The sequence below is a fragment of the Patagioenas fasciata genome, chromosome 3 (genome assembly GCF_037038585.1).
Source record: "Patagioenas fasciata isolate bPatFas1 chromosome 3, bPatFas1.hap1, whole genome shotgun sequence".
NCBI classification, from domain to species: Eukaryota; Metazoa; Chordata; class Aves; order Columbiformes; family Columbidae; genus Patagioenas; species Patagioenas fasciata.
Window position 1 is genome coordinate 41347018 of NC_092522.1, and position 26653 is coordinate 41373670.

At 38.8% G+C, this 26653-nt stretch overlaps 1 long non-coding RNA gene across 1 annotated transcript in view; it reads right to left on the bottom strand.

Annotated features, from left to right (window-relative positions):
* Positions 1-834: 834 nt before the first annotated feature.
* LOC139827709 (uncharacterized) overlaps positions 835-26653 on the bottom strand; it is a 34129-nt gene continuing 8310 nt past the window's right edge. The window contains exons 3-4 of the long non-coding RNA XR_011738626.1: positions 3348-3478; positions 835-1172 (exon numbers count right to left, since the gene is read on the bottom strand). This is a non-coding gene — a long non-coding RNA (uncharacterized lncRNA). The remainder of the gene's footprint in view (positions 1173-3347; positions 3479-26653) is intronic.

Genomic DNA, 26653 nt, shown 5'->3' on the forward strand with positions numbered 1-26653 from the left:
CGGAAGTGTCACAGCAGCTCTGTGGTCAGCACCAGCCCCTGGCAAGGGAGGACACGGAGTGGTCCATGCCACTCAGCTCAGCCTCTATAGCCTCTTCAGGGGAGACATGCTGGCATAGGCAACGGGATCAGTAAGTTGCTCATGCAGAGACTGGATGGGCAGGAGGCTGTAGAGAAGCAATGAGAAGCAGAAAGTAGGGATGCCTGGATGTATTCCCTCCTAAAATAGCAGGAAGCAGCTCCCTTGCAGCTTGCATAGCTCCCCACACACCACTCTTCCAAAACTGTCCCAGAACAACATCCATGGAAAAAAAACGTTCTTCTCACAGAGCAGCCATGAGATTAGAAGTAGGTGGGTTGTTTTTTTTTTTTTCTGTTGTTGTTTTTGGTGGGTTTTTTTTGTTTGTTTATTTTGTGGGTTTTTTTGTTGTTGTTGCTTTTGTTTTGGTTTGGTTTTTTTTAATGGGAGACAGGTATATATTTTATTAACAAAAGTTTTAATAACTGCTAAAATAGTGATCAAAACACTGGAGAAGAAAATTGAAGCTGTGTGAAGATCTGATTGAGCAAATCTGAAAAATATGGTCTTTTAAATTCGGTGAAGAATCTTTGGTGAGCTTAGCAGTAAAATTTGGTTTGGTATCACATTGACCAGCTCTCATTCCGAAAGATTTTAATAACTGCAAATATACCATGACCGAGTCTATTGCAAAGAAGTTAATTCACAACCACTTACTCTCTGGCAAATGTAATAAATTCTTATAACAAAATTATTTGAGACACGAGGTAGGCTTTAGAACCAACATTTTTCCTTTAAGGAAAGAGAACATAAGTCTTTGGGATGACATTGTATTGTTACTGTGAGATAGTTTAATCAGTTATTTCACAAGCACAATTTACAGGCACTGCATGGACAAGAAATTGATTAACGTACTAACAATATGAAGGTTTTGAGTAAGATTCTACAAATTATTTGGAAAATTGTAAAAAGAAGAAATCCTAACAACATTGGAACTAAAGACACAATAAAAGAACCAGTGTCTTCATTCATATTCAGTCTACCTCTTGATCAAGTAATTTTTGATCCAGAGAGTTATGCATGAGCTACAGTTTTGGTCAGATCAGAGAGATTACTCATCCCATGTTGTACAATTTGTTTTCACTGAGCAGTTCCTGCAAAGATACAGAAAAAGCATAGAAACATTATACAACTTTTGTCTACTCCTGAATTTACAAAACTTAAACCAAAAAAATGAAAAAAAATGCTGTGGCTTTTATGTTAGTGTTGCATGTGACTCCTACACTCTAAGGAGCTGTAAGCACAGAGGAAAAGCCCTGTGGGACTGAATATGACTGCTGAAAATGACCTGAACAAATCTGAAAATTATATGTGTAGAATGATACTCCCATAAAACTGGAGCTATAAAATCAGGTTTTACTTCACATCAGTTGGACCATTTTCAAGCCATATCAGAAATCAGAATATATTTATTTATAAAAGATTTACATTTAACATATGCAAAAGGCAGATTTACTTTGCTATCAGGAATAACTGAATGTTCACATCTTTTATTAGGTTGTACCTGTGATAATAGTTTACTATACTTAAGCTCTAAGGATGGTGATTTGGGCATACAAAGATTCACTGGAAATATTTCTTCTACTGGGGCTTAGACAGGTCCATCAGTTAACCTATTCTGACTTCCTCATGAGTCATCTGATTGCTTGGGAAGAATATCTGGAAAAGAAATGCAAGAAATTCTGGATTTTGGAGAAAGTAAAAGAAACAAACAAAAAACTTAAATATTTTGGACTGGATGCCATCTTCGAAAGCAATTTTAATATACAGTTATTGTGGTGTTCCAAATAAGCCAGAGATAGTCTCCTGCTGAATAATTAACCACTCTAAGGTATGCCTTTAGAGAATATTGTATTTCACATAGAATCAGAGAATTATAGAATCATTTTGGTTGGAAAAGACCCTTAAGATCATCGAGTCCAACCATAACCTAACTCTGGCACTAAACCGTGTCCCTAAGAACCTCATCACAATGCCTTTTAAACACTTCCAGGGATGGTGACTCCACTGCTTCCCTGGGCAGTCTGTTCCAATGCCTGACAACCCTTTCCATGAATAATTTTTTCCTAATATCCAATCTGAACCTTCCCTGGAGCAACTTGAGGCTGTTTCAGATCATTGAAGTGAAAGCTTTAATCTAGCTTTTTGGCTGGGTTATAAACTCACTTCCATCTTTTAAAAAGGTTTTGATGGGAAAATTCTGTCAGCTCTGACCTGACCACCCATACCAGGCAGATCTTGGTGAAGAGGAACATGTAGCAACTGTTGAGAACAATTCTCATCCACTGGCTAGATTTCCTAGTGGAAAGGAAACACAGGTGCAGAAGGATATTTGGAGCTGCTCTGTTAATTTTTAAGTCTACCTGTATCTGGGACCATAAAGTTGATATAGCTGGAAGTGCTGGGAACCGTTAAATGAGTATTAATAATTTCTCTCAAGTGGGGATGCTGGAGATCAAAACTCAGGAGACTTGCCTTCTTCTTCCTGCACTCTGGTATCAACATGCCAAGGATCTAGGCAAGGATCATTAAAGTGTCGTGTTGAATTGTACTATCAGTAGAAATAGATCTGTTAGTGTTCATGCGAGTGTGGGGCAGTTCTTCTGAGACTTGGGAGTTACATATCCACAGCTCAGAGTGTCAGGAGATCTGAAGGCATTCTCTGAAATACTTTCAGCTAGAAAAACTGCCATTAGTTAACCAAATGTGCATAGCAGCTATGATTTAATTCTTTCCCCAAGCTGCAAGTATTGATTTATCTTTTTTATACACTAATATAATGCACAGAGATCTCATGCACAATTCATCTGCCTTTTCTTTCATTGACAACAGTGTTGTTATTTAGAGTCATAGCAGGTGAGCATATTGGCAAACACAGTAAATAATTGTTAGATCACCTCATGCCATCAGCAGGCACTGGAGATAATTAATATTTAATAATTCATTAGGAACACAGAATGCAAAAAAAGAATATGACTTGCATTTAAATATGTTGGAAAAAAGCACACCTACATGTGGGACTTCATATCACTATAACTTCCCGTTTATACACACCAAAATCCAAGCTCATTGAAAACACAATAAACAGAGTTCTGCACAGCTTGGTGGGCTGTCAGTGTCTGTATTGCTGCAAATAAGAACATTGAATGGATAGTTTTCACAAAAGCTGTAACAATCCCTTTGGTGATATTTCTAGTGCCCTTGAAGGAGATCTTTGATACTGGAAATTCACTGAGAACATTTAGAAAAATTCCCCACAACCCACATACCTGTGACTGTCAGGGTGTGCATGTGAAAAATACATCAGTCATGGAATTGTCACAGCAAAACCGTTTGTTTCAAAAGACATCTGCCTTCATGACCATGTCTTCAGGAAGGGAGCGTGCAGAAAGATTATGACCTGTAGGAGAGACATGGAGTGCAGCTATACCACATGCTTAACTCCCCACAGAGTAGAAACGCAAGATCATTCACACAACAGTATGTGCTCCTCCTGACAGCAGAGCCATTGACTACATTTATTTAATATTTCTTTTGTATTTGTTCCCTTGAGACTGGTTTGACCTTTATTATGTTGACTGTCAGTGATATTCCAATTTGCTTCCCACTGTGGAGTTCTGCTAGGAGCCCAAAGCAGAACTGCGTCTTTGTGCTTTAGCATCAGCATCATGATTTATCAATGTTGACACCTAAAGGACATCAGGATGTATGTGCTTGGGAAGCCAACTTCATGATTTTTGCAGAGTGCTTTCCCAGGTTAGGATAAGACACATTCGTTTTTAATTTCTTGGAGTGAAAAAGAAATTAATATTTGGTTTCAAAAGGATTCAGGTTTCTAAAATGACAGTGATTGTAAGTGGTACACAATGCCTATTTTGGGAGTGGAGAAGTTGACTAAGTGTTCAGACATGACATGGTGTTGCCACTGCAACATCTCCATCTCATCAAAGGAATGTGTAACAAAGTTTGAATTCTACCTAATGGGGTCAGGGCAGGTCGCTCAGTAAATACCCAGCTGGTTCCCTTTGTTTTTATTTCAAGGCAACTAACATTTACAGTCTGTTTTCACAACAAAAATTGTATTCAAGAATTTGACATCACAGTCACTAAACTACAGAGCCCTGGTGAGAGAGATGTCTCCCCACCTTAGGGTGTTGTTGTTATGGGGGGTTTCACAGCAGGAAACAGTCTCAGACTTTTTTAAACCTTGCATTATCCACAGCTGGAAAATTTCAAACAACTTGTTCTCTGCCTCTCTTGAGACTTGCCTAGCTTTTTCATGTGAATTCAGTGTTTCACCCACTTGCCCATTAACTGTGCTCTTAGGCACTGTGCAGTTGCACAATTGCCAGAGTTACCTAAGCCACTTTCTCTTTGCACCTGGATGACTCCTAATTTCTCTTCACCTGTTTCATGGATTTGAATTGGAACTGATTTATCACTTCCTTCTCAGAAATGTTACATTCCTGTGGTCACCGAGAGCCAGTCTCCACTTGCATAATTTTTACTTTCAATTACCTCCCAGGTGCATTCCTGTGATGTGAATGAAGTTAGTCACTAAATGAATACCAAGTAGCTATTTAGCTGCATGATGCTCACTATGATCCTTCACCTGGAGCTGGAAAACAGCATATAGTGGATCTTCTATAGACGTCTAGCTGTGAGGAGTAGTCATCATCCAAGAAAACTAACTGCAGAATTTGAACTACAGCCAAGATTGCTTAGAAAGCCATTACATTTTGAAGGGAGGAAGAGGAAAGGAACAGAGCAGGACAGGTGCACTTCTGTTAGAAAAGCAGTTTCATAAAAAGGTTCTGAAATGACTTTAATTGGTATGGGTGTTGCACATGTCATTCAAGCTTGTCTGCTGTAAGAAAATGAGTCACAGCAGCTAGACACCATGTAAAGGAAAGAAAAAACAGTTTTATTCCTCTAAGTAACACTGCTCTTAATTCTTGACCTTAGTTGCTACTATCCCAACTTGTCCTGCATCACCTATCATATGCTTCTATTTGCTCCTGTGCAGCGATACTAGTATTAGATAGTAAATATTAAGCACTACAACACAGGCAGCTGAACATCCTACTGGCACGCAGTAATCAAAGATCTCTTACATGGAGAGCATGAGAATGCCTCTCTTGTGACATGAACTACAGCATTGTTGTTTAGTGTAGTAAGACCTCATTTCACAGCAAGGACAGTTAGTCCTCCATCTACATCTCACAGCTTTCTGGTTGGTGTTATTTACTCTGCTAAATGCAAGTGAGGGAGGCAATGGTTTGGTTCCCTCTCTGCCAGGCAACTTGCTGGCCTTCGATATGTGCACTGGATGAGGCCCAACAGAAGTGTCAGCAGAGGCGTCTGCTGCAGGGTTCAGGAAGTCATTACAGATCTTTGCATCCTCTGGAGATCTCAGCTGGAAAGCCAGACTAATCACACACACATAGAGTCACACCGACAGAAAAACTCAGTTCTTACTGCTTTGTCTACTTTTGCCCCAGGCTCATTCCAGAGAGTCAGCAGAGATCTCTTACTCATCTCTCCAACATCAAGTCAACTGGAATGAGCAAAGACACCTTATTTCTCCATACTGAGAGTTATACACTTCCAAAGGAGCACAGAAGTATTACATAAATTTAAGGGCCTTTTTTTTTTTTTCTTTTTAGTTTTTAAAATGGTTACTATACACCTATATTGAGGTTCCTCATCTGGAACAGATACATGTACATGAAAAAAAATAGTAAGGTAGTCATAGAACACTGTTTATAAAGTGTCACCCATTTTTTTGGGTCTGAAAATATTATCGAGGGGCTTCGTACTATTTTAATGGACCTGTTTTACATGAAAAAAAGCCCCATCTTTAAAAAGAAGAAATCTCTCAAATTATTTGCAGAAGTTGGTGTTTCATTACGGGTAGCTATGCTTGTACACAGCAGACGAAACTAACTCTCTTATAATTTTTCAGGGACAAGGGGATGAGAGTCAGTGATTCCAAAAAGATAAGAAGCCAAGTGTCTGGAAGAAGGACTGAACTCCCAAAAGAGTGAGACATTATTTTTTTTGAGAAGCTGTGTGCTTTAGCACTATTTCCATAATTAAGCAAGTGAAAACAGTTCCAGTCAGTAGCCCTCTATGAGGTTTTTTGTGCTGTCTTTGTTGCAGTCCAGTCCTATTTATGTCACACTTTTCCCCACAGTTGCCTTTGGCTCACTAAAAAATTTGCTTATATTCGTTGTATACATTATGGAAGATGCAATTGTTTTACTGTTTTTTTACTATACTCCGTAGGCATTTCTGCTTAGGAAAGCCACTTAAACCTCCAAACTAGTAAGAAGAGCAATTCTCTCGTATTGGTTTACCTTCTCTAATTTTAGAGGAAAACACTTTGTAGGGCAACACTCTCCCACAACCATTAACTAGTAGTGATGAGAAATTTTAGCCAAACCAATTTCACTTGAGTTTCTGTTGCTGCAGTGAAACACTAATTGTTTTTCACTCTCTCTTAAGCATATACTAGGTCCTTTCAACAGTTCACAAACTGTATCAAGACATCTGCACAAACTATTCATGTTATACCTGGACCTTCACAAAGTTCAAATTTAAATCATCTTAAGTACAATCACAAAGGGATGATGTTCTCCTTTTAAAGCCCACTAACAGAGGTTTTTCTGTAATCGCATACTAAACAGTGCAAAGTAACAGAACAAAATCACAAAAAACTCAGCTCCTATCACAGAATCACAGAATGGTTAGGCTTGGAAGTGACCTCTGGAGATCACTTAGTCCAACCCACCTGCTAAAGCAGGTTCACCCAGATCAGGTTGCACAGGATCACGTCCAGGCATTTTTTTAATATCTCCAGAGAAGGAGACTCCACAACCTCTCTGGGCAGCCTATTCCAGTGCTCTGTCATGCTAAAATTAAAGTTTTTCCTTATATTCAGATGGAACTACCTATATTTCCATTTGTGCCTGTTGCTCCTCATCCTGTCGTTGGGTATTATTGAAAAGAGTCTGGTCCCATCCTCCCTACACCCACACTTAAGATACTTATAAGTATTAATAAGATTCACTCTCAATCTTCTCCAGGTTGAACAGACCCAGCTCTCTCAGTCTCTCCTCATTAGAAAGATGCTCCAGAATTCTAATAATCTTTTTAATCATCTTTGTAATCATCTCCATGGGACTCTGTTCAGTAGGTCCATGTCTTTCTTGAACTGGGGAGCCCAGAACTGGGCACAGTACTCCAGATATGGCCTCACCAGGACAGAATGGAGGGGGAGGAGAATCTCCCTCAATCTGCTGGTAACACTCTTCCTGATGCACCCCAGGATACCATTGGCCTTTCTGGTCACAAGAGCACATTGCTGGCTCCTGGTTAACTTGCTGTTCACCAAAGTTCTCAGGTCCTTCTCCACAGAGCTGCTTTTCATCAGGTCAACCCCTAACCTGGTGAATGGGGTTATTCCTTCCTACATGCAGGTATGCTTTTACAGAATTTAGCAGTAGCCTTTACACAGCACAAGGACAAGGTAGCCATTTACAGTTCTTTTAAACGCACTTTAAAGGCCAACACAAAAAGCTTTCTGCCTTTAGTGAGAATACCATTTCTCAGCCAAAGTTTGGCCTTGCTGAAAAGGTTGGAATTCAGTTCATTTAACTGGGAAATGAAACAGTCTATCTTAAGACAATGCATTCTCATTACCTTATGTTATTTATTCTGGCCCAATGGGGATGCCACATCTCAGAATTGCACTGAATCTCAAGATATGTGACTACTTCCCAGCCCTACTACTTGATATTTCTACTGTTTTGGGCAATTAGCTACAAATTTCCATGCTTTAGAACTTGCAGCCCAAAATATACTCAAACAATCTCTTACAAAATTACCAGAGCTATTCAGAGGATGTTAAGTAACTAAAGATAAGTACCATGCTCCTCACAGGGTGACCTGTCATTGCTGGGGAAGGTTGGTAAGAAGCAACGTTGTGTAAAGACTTGAGGGAGTGAAGGAGGAAGCTTAGAAGGAGATATTGTAAAAACGTCCACTTGATAACCACGACATTTTTGCTTCTCAAGAATACTTCTCAGTAATTTGTATCATATAACCTCCAAGATCTCAAAAAATACACAAGAATTTTTAACAAAGAAATTCAACATACAAAGGATTATTAGTGTTAATATTTTTTACTCTCACTTTTGTAGTCAGCAGAATTGGGTACTGAAGGTTTGGCAGACCCACTAAAAGTAGTTGAAGGTCACAGAGTTTCCTCTGTTTTTCCTTTATTTAAATATGCTGAATTAAGTCTCCTTTTTCCAAACATCTTACAATTATCTATACATCTATAAAAGAAAAAAAAACACAACATTTTTGCCTCATTTTTAATGTTACTTTCTTTAGCACAAAACTTTGGCAAGATTCTAGTCAGGCCTAGGAAAGACAACTTAGAAAATTATTGGATGTCATTTTCCTTCTCTTTTTCTCCAAAAGACTTTTCAAAAACTCCTTATTCAAGGTATAGTAATGTTGTGTTTAGCTACTGACAACAATATTATCTGTCCATACCAGAGGGAATTTGGTGGTTTGAGTTCAACACACATGTATTTGTCCTAATTCCCTATCAAATTGTGGCATTAAAAAAAAAAAAAAAATCCTATCCCAGGGCCATAACTCTGGTGATGAAAGATTGTGAATTCTGAGGGTAGTGACTAATGGTCGAGAAATCTACATACAAAAAGCTAGACTGAATGAAACTAAAAGGCATTTCACTCCCAGGCATCAATTAATAGATGGCAAGAATACTGTTCCTTTACAAGGTTCAGTTTAACTCGTAGTAATGTCACAGAGCTGGGTGAATGGTAGAACTGCTTTAATGGTCCCCAAACCCCAAATCTCAGCACTCATTAAGCCTGAGTTGTAGATTAATGAAGAGACATTTATACTTTCTGTCTGTGCCATAAATAACTATACAGCATTGAAGTCATGTCCTAAGGAGGCAGAAGAAGTTGTCTTATAATTGCAGTTACATTTTAGAGATGTTTAATTAAAAAGATTTTTTTTCTTGAAGGATGCATTACAAGTCACACAGAGTAACTACACAAAGCTGTCAACAGAGACTCTTCTGGGAAATTCTCATGTATACTGAAAACAAAAGTCTTCAAACATAAAAGTTTGGCAGAACATATGTTCTTTTAGTAAATGACACATTCTTAAGTAGGTAGAAAACTCAGCAGCAAACATGACCTTTGACCAAAAAGAACCTTTCAAGTTTAGCTGTTTTCCTTGGCAAATTGGCAAAGAGACTATTATAGTGCACCTTGTAGGACACATTATTCTTAGGTTATACTTAGTAATAAGCCATCAGATACCTTCTTCAGTCTTCATAAAAGATGCTGTGCTTTTAACTATTTATATAAAAGAATTAGCCTCAAAATTTCTGGTACTTAGAACAATGATTTTGCACTAAAAGCTCCCTAAAAGGCTCTGCTACTCCAGTACGGCAATATTTGCAGCGGCTGACACTAGCATAAATCCAGTAATGAACTCCAGCAGATATGCATCCCTACTTACATTAAGTACATTTCTAACTGTGTAAAGTTTTGAAGCTAATACTGATACTGGGAAGAACTTCATTAGAGTAAGAGTCATCACTCATTAATCTCAAGCTATTTTTAACAAATCACAGATTTACTGAAGTGATACAACTATGGTTAAAAGCAAACAAAAAACCCCCACAGTGACTGATTAAGCAAGAGTACAAATTTTGACTAGATTATAAGCCACTGTTTATTTTACGCAAATGTTCAAACATGAGTACCTTTAATACAATTTTACTTATAGGCAAGGAATTCAAATAATTTTTTCAGATTTTATAGTGTTTGATGTGATTTGCTAGCATTTCCAATGCTTGATCAATTGATTTCCTTGATTAATTAACTGTGAATTTAAATCTATAATTTAATATTAATTGAATCTTTGCTTTACTTACATGTTAATAAAGATTTTGATGTCTTTCATCCCAGAAAGGGGACCTCCAAAACACTGCACATTTCTGTATTTTATATTTAGTGCAATTTTTCCTAATTCAGTACTGTTAGTCAAATATACTTCAGACAGCCAACCTGAATTTGTGGGTATAGGAAAGTAAAATATTATAATTGCTTTTAAGAAGAAGCATATTCCTGAACAGTTTTACCATTGAGAGTAGTCCAAAAACACAGAGACTATAGATGTCAGTAATTGTGGCTTGTGGAGCAGAGAGGGGCTGAAGAGTTTGACCTGATGAAGTTGTTAGCAAAATACAGGTGGGGGTGAGATTGGTTTTTGAGGCAGTGTCCAGAGAAATTAAGAGTAGCATATAATTTATGGAGAATTTTTAACTTCAGGAATTGCAGATACATAGTACCTTCCCTGACTGACTTGCACCCATCTAGACTGCATCTTAATATCAGCTCAGGAGCAGAGACAGAATGATTACAGTTTTAATGTGATCCCTGTCCCTCTACCACTCTGAAAAGTTCAACAGAAGAAGAATTTATCTCCACAAACAGTCTGGACATTTATTTTGTTCCTCATAGGGCCATCCTGCTCATATCCCAGAAACATGTCTCCATGGGGCACCAACAAAGCTATCAGTTGAGAACTGAATATCCATTTGGAAACAAAACAAGTGATTGCTGGGCCTCCTGACTGTCGTCAGTCCTCATACAGATTTGCCCACTGAAGGAAGAAGGCATTCTTGACACACCAAAAATGAATGCCAAGGTGGCACTCAAAAATATGCACATCTTTTGACACTCAGAGCCACCTACCTTTAACTTTTACAGAAGAAAATGGTAAGACTGATAAATAGGAGACAAAGTTTAAATGCTATCTGATGCAAGAGCTAGATGGCTGCTGGGAGCAGTGTTTTTAAGACAGGGCAATGAAAGTGTATCAGTTGCTTCTCTGAAAAAGACAGCTGGAATTGTCAACACAACTACTTACAAAGAGGATCTTTAAGGAGATACAAAAGCAAGGATGAGAAAAATTAGGAAGGACACTTTCGCTGAGAGTTTCAAAGAAGCTTTTAGAACAGAATTACAACAGCTTAATGTTTTCTGCTTCTAAGAAAGGAGCCACGTTACTTTCTTTGTTGTAAAGAAGTTAACATTGTTAACCTCCATGTTTCTGTCATACTCAAAGTTTGGTGAGAGGTTGGCAGAGAGGCTTGGGAGCTTTGGTATCTGACATAGACTTCTAGTTCTCTCTAGAAATTGGTCAAGAGAAATTGTTACTCTTCTAATAGCTGCATGCCAGCTTTCAGAGTGGTTGCTTACGAATCAGCTGATGAAATGCTATTGCTATCAGACCTCAATCTATACAGTTAACCAGGTGGCAATGACATTCTGAAATTGGTAATGCTAGTTTAATAGATCATACCACTTGACCTATCAGGAAAGTGCGAAAAACTAACAAGGCAAGAACACAGTTCAAAATCAAGAAGCTGAATTATTGGAAGAAAATGAGACTAATTTTGACAATTCCCTCTGCCTGCAATAGCAGCAAACCCAATAAATAACCCTCTGACAAGGTGCCATGACATTTGTAAATAAATTTCTAATTCTTTTGTGAACAGTGATTTAGAAGAACTTTGATTAACTGAGCTATATTTCCCTCACACTCATATGAACTGGTTTCATACATGTGAAAGTGACTGTCGCAGTTCCAAGACCACACAGGGGTCTGGCTCAGTCCAGAAGAGATCCGAAATTCTTCTTGGAAAAGGGAAAAGTTGAAGGTCATCCCATATCCCACCATCATATGCACATCTGTTGGTACGTGCATACTGTCCAGTAAAGTGCCTTGTAACACAAAGATCAAAGTTGCTTGACCAAAGAGGTTTTTATAATTTGCTGTTGCCCATAAGCACCTCTCAGGTGAAAAAATCCTATTCCCACTGGGTCAAAATTGGACTGCAAGAATTGAGCATTGTACTTTGCAGAGCATCAGTCAGTAACTTCTTTGTTCATTGAGGAAGAGCATCAAGCTAACAGGAAGGGGTCATAGCTATTAGCTCAGCTGAGTCAGGGAGAATGATAAGTACAAAATCATTAGACATATTAAGTAAACATAGCCAAGAAGAACAATTCACAACATTAGCAGCAAATTACTGAATAGGCTATTTTGGAAAACTGCTAAGATTATTGCTATTAGTTATGATATCACATTACCCAGCTCATTTCAATATACATTAAGCAAGACACATTTATTTGTTGCTCTACTTTTTTTCTTCCCAGTACAAAGCAGGGATAGTCAATCTCCTGAAAGAACAGGCAGAACTGATGATGCAAATAGAACTACGCCTTGTGGATGAAAGAGAAAAGAACAGAAACGAAGTATAAAGGACAAAACAATTTAAAAAGAAGTCAAAGTAGGGGTGTGTGTATAGGAAATAATATACAAAGCCTTCTTGTACTTTCACCTGTAAATACAAAGTATCTCACACTTCATCCACATCCATACTAAATATTTTCCAATGTCATTACAACCTGAGCGTCATTTTTGTGCTGTACTAGAAGGAAAATCAATGCATTGTGCATAGCATTTTCTTATCTGTTGGGAGCAGAAGCATGCTGTTTGTGGAGCTGTGGAATCTCTTCCTGCCAGCTAAAAATTTCGCATGGTGTAAATGTAGGGTAAAGCTATTTTGTAAAACCTGGCACTTCCTCCCTCTAATTGTGTAATAGAAGACAGATCACATTTAACAAACTTTGCTCTCATTATAAACTGTTGCTGGAGATAATTCCTTCCGTCTTCCTGCAAGGTTTGTAGTACAACACATGCCTTTAGTAGAGATAAACAGCATGATTTTCTACGTGGCTTTGTTGATAGTCAGCTTTTCCCCTTGTGCTAAAACAGAAAGGTTATAGGTACTTCACAGTCTCAAGTGATCATATTTGGTCAGCACTTGCTGACACAGTGATAACAGATTATGTGTCACTTCTTTCATAAAGAGAAAAAAAAAAAAAAAGCAAACACAACAGATGGAGTTTTCTAGAATTTCAGTCAAACTTCCATATTCCCAAAAAGCACCTGACAACTGCAAATTGAGTTTAACAGCAGCAGTAAAAGTTGATGGACTTATTAATCATCACCGCTGTTTAAGAAAAAATGTTTATGCAAACCTCAACAAATTTAATTGACTAATACTGATTCCTGGACCAGAAAACCAACTCTTTCTAATGGTTGATTTTTTTTTTTTTCCCCTGCTTAAAAAATTGGAATGTTACAGTCTTTTTGAAACAACTGATAACTTCAGGTTAGTGTAGTATACGATCAGACATGCTAGAAGTCTTTCTTTCTAGTTTCTGATCTGGATAGAAAATGATAATTATATTAATACTGTAAGTTACCTAAATGTTACAAAAAATGGTAGAAGATACAGGGATGAAGGGTTGTTTCTGTTGACTTTTGTCCTTCATTGCTGCTTCTGACATGATACCTGGCAAGTCCTGTTGACAACTACAAGGCCAGTACAGGATAGACTGTAAAACATACATTTGACATATCTTTTCCATTAAGAAAGAAGGCCATTTTGGATTACTTACATTAATGATTTCCAATATCATTTTGCCCTCGTATTTATGATAACAGACTGACCAGTGACATTCAGCTTCAGCTGTTGGTACCAAACAATGCATTTACAGATTCACAGAATCCATTATTGGTTTTTTTTATTATTTTTTAATTTCTGAAAAACAAATCAAACCAAACCAAAAGCAAGAAGTCCCCAGCAGTACTGCTTATTTACAGGAGGAAGTCAGGCTTCAGTGGGACATACCTAGAAAACAGAGTGTTATGGCAAAACTGCCCTGAAAGAACACATCCAAAACAATCTGGCTAACTTGGAAAACACCTACCCTCTTGGTGATCAATAACTGTCGTACAAGGCTCCAGCTGCCTTCTGCTCACACTCTAAGAAGCTGTTACATGAGACACTATACTTCAAAGACATGAGTCCCAGTATTAGATCCCACAACCCCAAATTAGTTCCATAGAGCTTAGGAAAGGAAATTAAAATGAACACACAAGTTTCCAACAGCCCAGCTCCACAGATCTCTTGCTACAAGCACCAGTAATCAGATGTTACCAAGCCATTACTGGAAATTCAGCTTCTTACAGCCCTTCTGGCTATAGGACCTTCCTTACATTCAAGATAAAACAGAAACTGGATTTTTGCTTTCATACAGCTAGGAACTAACTCCCTCAATCCCTCCGCTTTTTCTCTTTTCCTGAAATGAAAAAGTTACTGACTTCTTCTCCTCGCCATCTACAAAAACAAAGTGAGTATCACCTGTCCTTTCATTTTTGTAATGAAGCAAATCTGGCCCGAAGGGGAAATCAACAAGGTGGGAGACAGCTTCTTTTCATCCCTGCAGGCTGCCATTAGTGTATTGGCAGAAAGGCCTGTTGGCAGCTTCTTGCATCAGCTCTTTTCCTGGGATTTTAACCCTCTTTCCTCTTCCCTTCCCTCCCCAAACACCTTAATTTTGGTGAGACTTCCCATGTTTCTTGGTTTCACCCACTTACAGCTTGAAGTCAAGATAGCTTTTCAGCTGGACGCATAAATTGCAACAGGGAATTAAGGCAGAATGAATTTTCATTTTGAGTGATGGTTGGAAGGTTTTAATAGGCTAAAAAAGGAGGATGGAAAGATAAACATGTTAAATTTTACATTACCAATATTCAGAAACATAGTATAAGACACCTATATCAAAACAAACTAGCTAACTTCAGCCAGGAACTCCAGGATAAATGACTGAAACTCTCTAAGCTCCCGAATTTACTCATTTTAGGCTGAGTCATAAGACAGTAAGTTCTTCCTTTCATCCAAGTTCTCCAGAAATAGTATCTGAATAATAACATACCTTCTTAATGAAAACTTGATTTTCCATTGTATAGGTTGTTTCTTCATTAAAGCCATTTCCTCCTAGTGCTGGTAATCATATAAACCTAACAAACTCATTTGCATCAAGATGTGACACCACTTTTCTTCCTCATCTACTTCTATCCAGAAAAAAATATCCCTGCTATGAACATACTGGAGTTATTTAAAAGCCAAATGAGAATAATCAGTAGGTTAAATCATTGTTCTTATTGCCTATTAAAAAAAGGCAATCAGAAAAGGCTGGTTTTGGTGAATTAAGAACAGCTGGAAAGAAACAACAGATGGACAGGGACAAGTTTGGGAAGTCTATTTTCATTGCTTCTACCTTTGTGATCTATTGGAAAAGTAGTTAAACTTGTTGGGAAAGTTCTGTCTAGGTACTGAGCACAAGGGGAAGGAATTTACCAAGTGCTCCTGTTTTTTGGTTGTTGTTGTTTTTGTTTTTTTGGGTGGGTGTTGTTGTTTTGTTTTTGTTTTCAATATTTCTGTTTCCTGCAGCAGGAAGCAATACACAAGGTAGCATGGATGGTCTGGAAAGAAGGGGAGACAATTGGTTGTGGCAATTTTTTCAATTAAAGATCCTAACTGCAAGATTGTGTTTGGTTTTTTTGTTTGTTTGTTGTTGTTTTTGTTTGCTTGTTTGAGATTTAATGGGGTCAGCAAGATGTATTAACTATGAGGCTGTTGACTGTTCTCAAAATACTTTCTGAGCAAAACTATTATTCTGGTTCTAGGCTGAAAATACCATGTTGCGAAGAGCTTACTATGTCTGTTAGCCAATACTGCACAAGTAAATGATGCAGGTGATACAACGAGGGTCCAGACCTTCAGTAATAAACATGAGGAATAAATGAAATAGATCTCAACAAGAACTAAATTCCCAGAGAGATCTGAAAGAGCCAGTAGATAACAAAATGTACCTGAAAATAAAGGATATAAGTTTCTCTGGATCTGTTCCCTCGACTTGAATCAAAACTCCCAAATCACATATCCTCTATGTGCATGAAAATATCTGGATCTATCAAGAGAGCAGCTGAAAAGCCTTTAAGCTATTTGGGTAGGTCAGTAGAGCTATTTAACACATAATGCTGAACACAGGTATTATTTAATTTTTTTTTTTTTCTCTGAAACTTAATACCTGAGTTAGAGTCACTTTCCACCCCATTCAAGGTCAGAGACTGCCCCTTCTGGAAGGTAACTTTCCATTTTCATTAAAAAACTTTATCAGAATAGTTTATTCAGAGACAAGAAAGCAGAGCAGCACATTTTAACACATGTTGATTTTAACATTCAACCAAGTGGGAGATTCAGTCTTTCCAGTTTAACAGGTTCACAGCTACTGCTACCACAACTGTTTCCTATCTAGCAGGATAAAAATACAGGTACCCAAGGCTGGGTTGAGCCTTTCTCCAGTCCTGTCAACACTGAGTTACTGGACAGACATCAGTGATAGAGGAACAGGCAGAGAATAAAACAGTTAGCCTTCATGAGTCCTTACTTCTGGTCCCTATTTCCAACACAATTTCTCTGTTTCAACAGCAAAGTTGAGAAAAGCTCTCAGTAGGTATCCAAGCCTGTCAGTGGTTTATGCAAAGGCTTTCCTCACTCAGATTTGGGCTTGTACTGTGCTGGGTTGCAAGGTAGTATTATGTGGCTATCATAGAAATAGCTTTGTAAATGTTTCCCAATTTGAACTCTGCCCAAACAATTGCCAAGTTTTTTATCTGCTCTAGTGTACATTTGCGTAAAATTAACTGGTTTTGTAAATCGCTAACTTAGAGCATTAACTTGGAGAACTAAACGAAGAAAACCAGTTTGCAATGAAATATTTTTGCGGGCTGTGCCCTGCTGGAAATAGTGAGGTACTGCAAACTGTAACAGAATTTCACAATTTATTGAAAGATTTTTCCTCTTTTTTTCTGTGTACAAATAAACAACATCACTAGATTTTAAAAGACAAGCCCAACTTCTAGATAAGAAGGCAGGGTAAGATTGGTCATATACTTAGTGGACCTATCCTCGGAATTTCTGATAGATGGATCTCTTTGTAGGACATTCTGAAGGCAATACAAAAGGAACAAGGAAAAGAACCACCAGAGTTACATTGTTGGATTAGAAATGGATGGCAGGAGAATTACTAGAATCTCCAAAATGCTGGTAAACTCACGTGATATCCTTAACTGTTTCAGCAGTGAGGTGCTTATAGTGCAACATCAAGACCAAACACATTTGAAATCCATGACTCCAGGAAGGTTAATGCTCTGAATAGAAGGCAATTTCCATAATCTGAGTGCCAAGTAACTAAGACATTCTCTGTAATTTTCATATCATACAGTCATTGGCTGGACAAAGATATAAACTGGTTATTGAAGCAGAGAACAGACTGAGCTGCTAGGTAAGCAAAACAGCAAGCACAGGGAGCCAGATGCCCCCATACGTAGTTCCTGAGATAATGTGCAAGTATCTTACTACACTTTTTTATTTTCCCTAATCATGAACTGCTTCAAGAAGAAGCTGCATGAAAGACACAAATAATTATGGATTTTTTTTTTCTTTTCCCACTTAACTAGGGAAGGTTAAGTGTAAACAAAACTGGAAAGCGGGCAAAAATTGGAGGAAGGAGGAAAGCAAAAAACATTCTTAGCAGGAAAGAGACATTTTACATGCAGCAAGAGACTGTTCATTAGGCAGTAAGTCCACATGACAAGCCCTTACAGAGTGTTGCTGTTACTCCTGACTACAGACTGGTTGAAGATGAGGCTATGGCTTCACATGCTCTAAATATTCTCATGTTGGAGTCTGCTGTTTAATTCTACATTTCTTTTTCTTTTATGAAAAAGCTGGGGACATATCAATCCCTCAGGCATTTCTTACCCCATTTTCACATGGGCTACCTCACTGCAGTAACTCCAGTCCAGTTGTCTACAGCTACAGGTTTCCTTGCAGTACATGACTGACCCTGTGTGTGACAAAGAGCCCTGTGACGCTGCTGCAGCAAGACACTGTGATGTTCAAAAAGGAGAATCCACCTTGGCAGGTACAGAAAGAGCCAGGCCTGTCCTATCTGTACTGCAGGCATTCAAAATTATGATTTTATAACTTGTTGGATCTGAAGGTGGACACACCGCTTACATATGCTTCTGGGAACTATGGACGCAAAGCATGTCTGGACTCACGACAGTCTCAAATTTATGTTTGAAAAGCAAAGTAAATGTAGCTGAAAAGGTGATGTGACAGTTGTTCTTCCATTAAAGCCCATGTTCCTTACTTATTATCAGAGATCCAGTCATAGCAGGATGACTGAGAGTCCAAACAAAGCCAGGAAGCTCCTCATCTTACTTCGATGCTAAAGCTACTTGAGTGAAGGCTAACATTTTTAACCTCTCCTTTTGGCCTAAATTTTTCTTCCAGTAACCCTATGGTTATGTCGATGGTTGGTCACTAGGTTATGGTCTCTCCTATGGTACAACAAAATGAGGAAATCCTGTTCTTTTTTTCTCACCTGGTGGGTTCCACATTATGGTCAGTATTATCTGAAATCAGATTGATTAAGTTCCTCTGTCTGTGTGCTCCAAATGACTGACTGCAGTCTGAAAGTATCAGAACTCACAAGAGAAACAAAATTGCAGAGTTGCTTATAGCAGATGTCACTTCAAGGGGAGCTACCAATCTCCAAAACAATAGGATATAAATTATTACAGAAGCCAGCCAAATACGCATGACATGTTGATTAAAGAGACATTAGCTAGCATAACAATCGATCCTCTCTGTGAATTAAATCCAATATGAAGATTAACTTTAGTTTCCCTTCTGTGGGAAATTATCATCATAAGAACTTAATGTAAACAGATGAATGGCACATGAAAACAATAGAGCATTTTACAGAACTGTTTAAAGTAACCTATTTTTCAAGGATTATTTGGTTTTTTTGTTTGTTTGGGGTTTTTTTTTTGCTTTTTTTTAGCATTGTGCTTTCTTTAGTATCACCATTAACTATTTGCTAAAAGATTCCATTGTTTTTCCTCGAGTTTGCCTTGCCAATCCAGTCATTCATTCTCATATGGCTGGGATCATGCTTTCTGATGTTTAAAGTTTTTGTTGCTTTCTTTTTCTCTTGTATTTTGTCTTTCATTTAGAATTAGCTAAGACTACCATGCCGCTATAAATAAAATGCTGGCTCCATGGCTTTCTCTGTGGTAATTTCTTAGGCTCTGAGATGTTTAATAGTTGGATTTAGTTCTTTCCTTGTCTTACGTTTGTATTATTATTTTTTAAACACAGTGAAGAAAATTACCAGGGCAGTTTCCATTACAAACACCATTAGCAGAAGTGTTTTGCACCTTGGTAGCCTTTTTGTTTCAAATGCTGTCCTAGAAAAAGCAAGTGATCATGCAGATTATCAATTAGACTATGCAGGGTAAATTACAAGGATGTGCAGAGCTGAGAAGAATCAGGTATATGTGCTGACTGGGTGTATTCGTGCTTTAGGGTGTCTGGAGTTTCTATGTCCAAACTTCACTACTAACCTGACGAGCAAAAACTAAGATGCTACAGTCATTGGTACCTTTGCATGCATTACTGCTGATATAAAGAAATAATAATAGCAGAAAGAACTGTTTTGACTTTTGTCTTGCTTTGAAAAGAGTTAGAGGGCAAATTCAGTCATGTGTGGATGACGTAAGTTCATTACAGGACACTGTGGAAGCCAAAAACCTTGCTAGAATTGTTCATTGATTGAATTTTTGTTATTTTATTCAGGTTTAGATTTACTTAGTTTCATATTTTAAATACCACTAACAGACACATACACACCAACACACACACACACATAAACATATATAAATGAAACCGATTGACTGGAGCAACAGACTGCCATGGGAATAAATATATGCATAGCTTCTGCCAGAGCACTGGAAGCTGAGGGCTGGTGGCTGCTGCCAGTGCCAAAGGCAGAGTGGGTACACGTGGGATGGCGCCTGCTGCTGCAGGAGAGTTTGGCTACAGCTGAGTCTGTTCTGACTGCCCTCAGCTCGCATCTGGTGTCCAGTGGTGCACCTATCCTGTGTCAGGAGGCTGAGCCAGGGACCCCAGTAAAGCCTGGTATGCTCCTTGGCACCACTCCGTATGTCCAGTTATGGAACTGGCAGCTGCATTAAAGTCTGTTTCCTCAGTGCCTATACCTCCCCTATTGCCTTGCAGATTCAGCTGGATGGTGATGGCTTTTAACTTTCCTCCACAATTTTATTTCTCTGGCGAGTTCTGACACTTTCAAATTATAGTCAGCCATTTGGAGCGCACAGATGAAAATAAATGTAACCGAATTTATTTGCAGTCATAAAGACCATAAAGGCATTCTCCATCAGGAAGGAAGCTTTGGGGTTTCAAATTCTTGTTTTGTAATAACTGGGACCACAATCTAGTGACCATGCATTTCAAATAACATTCCAGCTCTCTCCTTCCTTCCTGCCTCTTTTCTTCCCTAGCCACAACCCAAGCCAGAAACCTCCTTTGAAGGAGATGGAAAATCCAATTTGCCTACATTTCTGAGAAGTCTTGTGCCACCTCTGAATTCATCATCCCAACATACCTTTTGGTATAAAAGGCAAATAATATCCAGTGGTGAAACAGGTCATATGTTGTGAATAAACCATCCCAAACAACAAAACATTGCAGAAGGAAAACTTATACTTTTTATTCCTACTAAAAGTCTCCATATTTAGTGTAGAAGGCCAGCTTGATGAGAGACATCATATACAAATAGTCTGGAAATGATATTTGAGGGGACTTCAGTTCTTGGAGAGAACTTTTCTAAATGAGCATAAGAAATGCAAACCAGGCAATGTCTCAGCTTCACAGGTAGACTTGCTTTCCTAGGCTTGACAGATTTCCTTTACTTCATCTATAATGTTGTGTTATGCAGCTTCCCTTGGTGCCCTTCACCTTTTCAGACTAACCTTGTCCTTTCAGAGCAAGTCACCTGCTACAATAGGGGGATGTCTCAGGAGAGCCATGCCACTGCAGTCCTTTACAGGACACTTGTCTCCTTCCTGGAGCTGCAAAGTACAACAGCCAGGGAAGGAAGAAAAGGCAGATACGTAGAAATGCTAAGCTCAGCAGCTTAATGGAAAGCACTACAGGTGCCACCAAGGGTTTTAGAAGACTGCTTTTCTATCCTGTGGTATTTTCACATGCACCAAGCCATTGCACTTACTATGTTATCACTATGCTGGCTATAGGCAGCATGGAGAAAACAAACAGGGCATGAAACTGTCAGTATAAGGGTGTTTCTAAAGGGCTAAGTGGAGATTATGCCTAAGGCATCAGGTGTGCTAGGTTGAGGATATATCTGGGCTGTCTGGGAGAAAAGGCCGTAAGGCATGGACAAAGGAACTACAGTATGGCACCCTGGGTGTCTGCCCCAAACCTCAGGCTAACGATGTTGTCTCAGCAAAAAGAGAGGTTAGCTTTCTTGAGAGGGAAAGCTGCCAACAGGAAAAGTGAGGACAATTTTAAGAATATTTTCTAGCTAGGTGTTGTTTGGAGCAAATGGATACTTCACAGAAAGTTTGAGGAACTCACAGGCGCAAAGAAATATTTACGTACTGAAAGGTTTTGTACCCAGAAGAAAAAGGGTTTTTAAGGTTTAGTTTAGACAGGTGCTCTTTATTCTTATCACTGAGAGCAGCCCTTACTTTTGCTCCCTTTGTTCCCTGTACTCCCTGTAGCACTGTGGTTGCCTGTCCCTTTAGGCACTGGCTAAGCCTCAAAGGTAGGGAGCCTCTCAAAAAATGTAAATGAAAAGAACAACAGCAAAAGGCCAAAGGTTTTTAAATTGATTATTCTTCATGATGTTTTTCTGTCATGAGTAATAAAGTCAGCTGCATTCCTTGTCATCTGGACATGTTCCAGGAAAATGCAAGTTGTCATGACAAATAGAAGACTGGGCAAGAGAATGGCCTTTCCAGACACTTCCTCTTGGGATGTTTTGTTCAGTTATTTCTTGGTGGGCTCACTTTCAGATAGCTGCTATAAAGAAGTGAGATATGACATGGGAGAGCCAATGGGAAACTTTCCACTTCTAAAACAGTATCAGGCACTTCATGTTAAGGGATGGGTTATAACTCATAAGAAGCTGGAAGATGGTACCTGTGAAGCTGGGAGGCAGAGCAGACTTGGCCCTCCCAGATAAGGCAAGATATTTGGGTCCAATTTCCAACTCTGGTCCATTGTTATGTGCATTGCTGGGGAAGAAACTTTGATTTCCATGTCCACATCTCTTTTACAATCCTTTTTTTTGAGGGGCGGGGTGGAGGGGGAGGACATGAAATTCAAGCTCAGAGACAGCATTTTTACAGCTGCATGTAGCACTTAGCTCTGCGGGTCCTCAGACTTATCTGGAGCCTTTTGACATCATCATAGCACAAAATATTAACTATAAAACACATGGAGCAGATAGCAGTAATTAATTAAATGACTGAACAAATTGGCATTTCACCTATAAGACCAAGCTGTGAGATTATGAATCTGACTTGAAAATGTGTTTTCTTATGCAACTAAGAAACTGAATGTATTGAAGTTCTTTCTGTGCTTTAGAGGAAAGCTTTTATCCTGGATATGGTTACTCTTCTGACCATTTCTTTCTATTCGACAGGCATTTCTGAGGTGCTTTGTAGTTTGTAACAGTCCAACTCATGGAAAACGAGCATACTTGCTCAGCATCCATGAACACAGAACAGCAGAACAAAAGAGGGCACCTGCCGTTATGAACCTTACAGCTTGCGAGCACAAAGAAATGCAGACACCATCTAAGGGAACCCCAAATCAGTGTGAGTCATCAAAGCAGGCGATGGTCTCTATTCATCTTATCTCTGGGAAAGAGAAGCTGTCTGACCGTTCCCACTCTAAAAAGGGTCACTGGTGCGCGAAGGACTGGTGCCAAGGCCAGACTTCTTATTCTCCCTCCCCTGTCTAGACAACTCCTCCTTCAAGAAGCCATGAGGAAGATTCTGTGTGAAGTTTTCTTCTCCACTTCTCTTTTTTATTTCAAATGCTTTCATATCCCACCCAGACTCAAATAGAGCATGAGTGGTCTCGCAATACGCCAGCAAGATCACTTCTTCGTAACAGTGGCCCATTACACTACTTTCGCTGTTCCAGATTTTGGTGGCTTAGAAAATCAAGAAACCCAGAAACCCTCAAGCTATGGCTGACAAATGCTAATATTGCTTGTGAGTCACTTGAGTGAGTTGTTGGGGTGATTTTCAGGAGGCCTTGAGATAGCTCTGACATTTCCACAAATTAAGTGTAACAACGAGGAGAGGCCTGCCATGAAAGTGAAGGCCAGGAAGTACATTACCCAGAGTGAAACAAATTAAGATAATAGCAGTAACAGTGTTTAAGAGGAAGCTATTACAATTTCACAACATGAAGAAGAGAATCTAATATAATCACTCCTGTACTGGGTTAACCCTTTACTTAATGCTCATGGAAAGAGAAGTGTTTAGGTGACAACCTGTCCAGACCACGTTCTAAGCTACAGCTGTAACTCTAATCAGATCCACTGAAGAATTAGCTTAGATGTATATAAGGAGCTATAGACCACAACAGTTTTCATAATCTTTACATGGAACTCACTGGACTGGGATTTACAAACTGAAAGAGCAAAAAATTTTTTTCTGAGACTTAATGGCATTGAGACATGCAACTTGCACAATTAAGTCTGAGAGATGCTAGAGTAATAGCATAAAAAAATCAGAGGACTGAAGATCATAAAACATTTCGGTGTATTTTGATTTATATGATAAATCAAATAAGTCTTGGACTTCATGTGCTAAGATGAAGAGAGAAATCAAACATGGGACAGAAAAAATGAAAACAGTATAAATACGGGAGACAGAAAAAGAAATACAACTGCAGGGAAAAAAACCCAACAGAATTTGTTTGATAACATATTCACATGACTAATTATCCTGATAGTTAATTTTTTTTTCCATTTTTTCCACTTTAATCTTACTGATGTCAACTTTCAGCCTGAAGCTGGTGAGTTTTCCTATTAAACAAAGTACAGTATTTTTTTTTTCCTGATAATTTTGAATACAGGTATTGTATGAAAGCCTCTATCAAATAACTACCTAGGGATGCAGACCTCCCTGAGACAGTGATGGAGGAGACACCATGTTAGGAGAAACAGGACATTCATTTTAAGCTTGGCACAAATTATTTGGTAAACTGACAGGGAAGACACTGAATAACTCTGAAATGTCCTTTAGGAGGGCAATAGTGATGAAAACGAACTCCATGGAAAACTTGTGAAAAAAGAACAACAAACTCCTATGGATCTAGGAAGGGGAGTAATCATGCTCCAAACTCACTCAGCCCGGGAGCTGGGCTGGTCCTGCTGCAAATTCTCCTTGGCAGGAGCCTACCCTTTTCGTCCTGGGTGACAAGAGACTCCAGGCTCAAACAGTTAGGTGCCAATCTCACATTCCCAAAGCTGGATGGTGTGAGTTCTATATCCTTGTGCTCTGGCTTTGGGGTTGTTCAGGGCTAGCCTAAGCTCTAGGAAAGCCCAGGCACACCCAGGCAAGTATCTGTTCAGGGCTGGAGATGGGCCAGGAGGAGGTGAGGGACAGGAGGTGAGAGCGCTTCAGTGGGCCTTCAGCTTTCAAGTTATTTAAAATATAGAGGCTTCACAATGTAGAGGTTTGGCTTGCATACAAAAATCTGGTCATTTCTACCATAGACTGTCCACCATGACTTTTGGTCTTGTCTCCATTTTAATTTCCTAGATATACCACTACATTCCTTATAGCTATATCTTCAGTAAGGCTTAAAAGAAAGGCATTTCCCAGGGGAAGTGAAAGGAGAAAAAAAAAAAGTTGATACCCTAGATCTGTTGTTATTTGCATTCAGAAGGAGAAAGACTGTGATACTTGTTATTTCATACTGAAACTTCTAATTTAAAATATGGTTTTTCCATAAAATTCAAGATTCTGCCAGTAGAGCTGTGCCAGAGGTGAGGGACTGAGGTGGCAAAGTCCCTAAAGAAAGAATCAACAAGAAGAGAAAAATGAGGCTAAGGTTTTCCATTGACTGGGCAGTGATTTAAGACCAGCTGGATCCATTTAACAGAGCAAGCATGTTTAATTCAACAACTGTATTGAAAAATAAAATGTGTAAAGAGGAGGATAAAAGGGGAAAGAGAAGGTACTGTCTAGATTGTTGAGGAATGTATTAGGTGGATGCATAATGTAAAATTACAACATTGATAAGTTAATCATCACAAAACCAATGGCATCTGACTTTGGAGGGAAGCACTCCATGAGATATAGCCTGCCTTCTTCCCAAAGACTTTGGAAGAGGTGCCAGATAGGGGCCAGGAAGGCTTTGCCTGCCCACTCCTTCCTCGCAGGCTTGGGCTGGGCTAAGACACCAGCACACCACAGTGCTGTCTGTGCACACCAAGAACCCCCAGAGAGAAGAAGGAATGGTGTTTTTTATTGGTTTGGTTGAGTTAGAAAACTCTGTCCCAAGGATCTCTGACCCTGGTTTGTTTCTTCCCCCCGCAGTGACCTACAGCAGAATTACAGGAGCTTTTCTTTTTCCTGGAGGAGGGTGCAGGACCCCTATCTACCTAAATCCTGTCTTTTATTTATTATTCTTTTTCTTTTGGATCTTTATATTGGATATTACACAGGGCAAAGCTATGTGGCTCAGGGAGTTAAAGTCGTGAAGGCTGTATGTCTGCTGAGTACTGATTTTCTGCTGGATCGGCTAAGGGTGGCACTACACTGGAGCAATATTCAAAGTCAGTTTGTGAGTCTTAGCTACTTTATCTGTATCTCAAGATCCATCAACAACAGCAATATTTTCAGGTATGAACGTTCTTGAGATTAATTTATTTGAGGCAGAATGCTTTTAACAAAGAAAAATTAACAAACACACACAAAAAAAGACAAACAAACAAACCAACAAACCAAACCCAAAAAAAAAAAAAAAGGGTGTGTTTCCAGTCAGTGTACTGTCCCTTCTGAAGTAGTCTGAGGAGACAAGAGTCTTTTCTGGGGTTAGGCTTACATGTCCTTTAAATAAAATCTCGATATTGTTAAGAGTGTGAAAACTAAATTCACACTTTGAAGAATATTGTTATAAATTTTTCTGCCTCTGTGGTTTTCCAGACTTGATAAATGAGAGCAGAAACATCAGAAACGATGAAGCCTAAGCCTACAAAGAAATCTTTTCCATACTTAGAAACTGTGGGTTATAAACCTAACCCTACAAAAACAGCGGCAAAGCTATAAAATTTGACTTTAGTTAGGGTCAAGGTTAAGGATTTTGTCTGTCCTCTAGTGAAAGTATTTTAAATAAAATCATTAGGATGTTAAATATGTCGGCAAATGACCCCATCAAATATGAAATAATTTAAATTTCGGCATCCTTAAACTAAGCCACATTAAGCCTAACTTCTTTGCTCCTTCAAGGACAAATATTTTTTAGATGTTGTCGATTCACATTTGCTCAGGGTAGATGATTTTTTCACTGATGTCAGTTTGACACCTAGACCATTGCCAGGAAATATTTACAATTTAAAGTGACATCAGTAGCCCTTGTAGATTCTATTCTATTCTATTCTATTCTATTCTATTC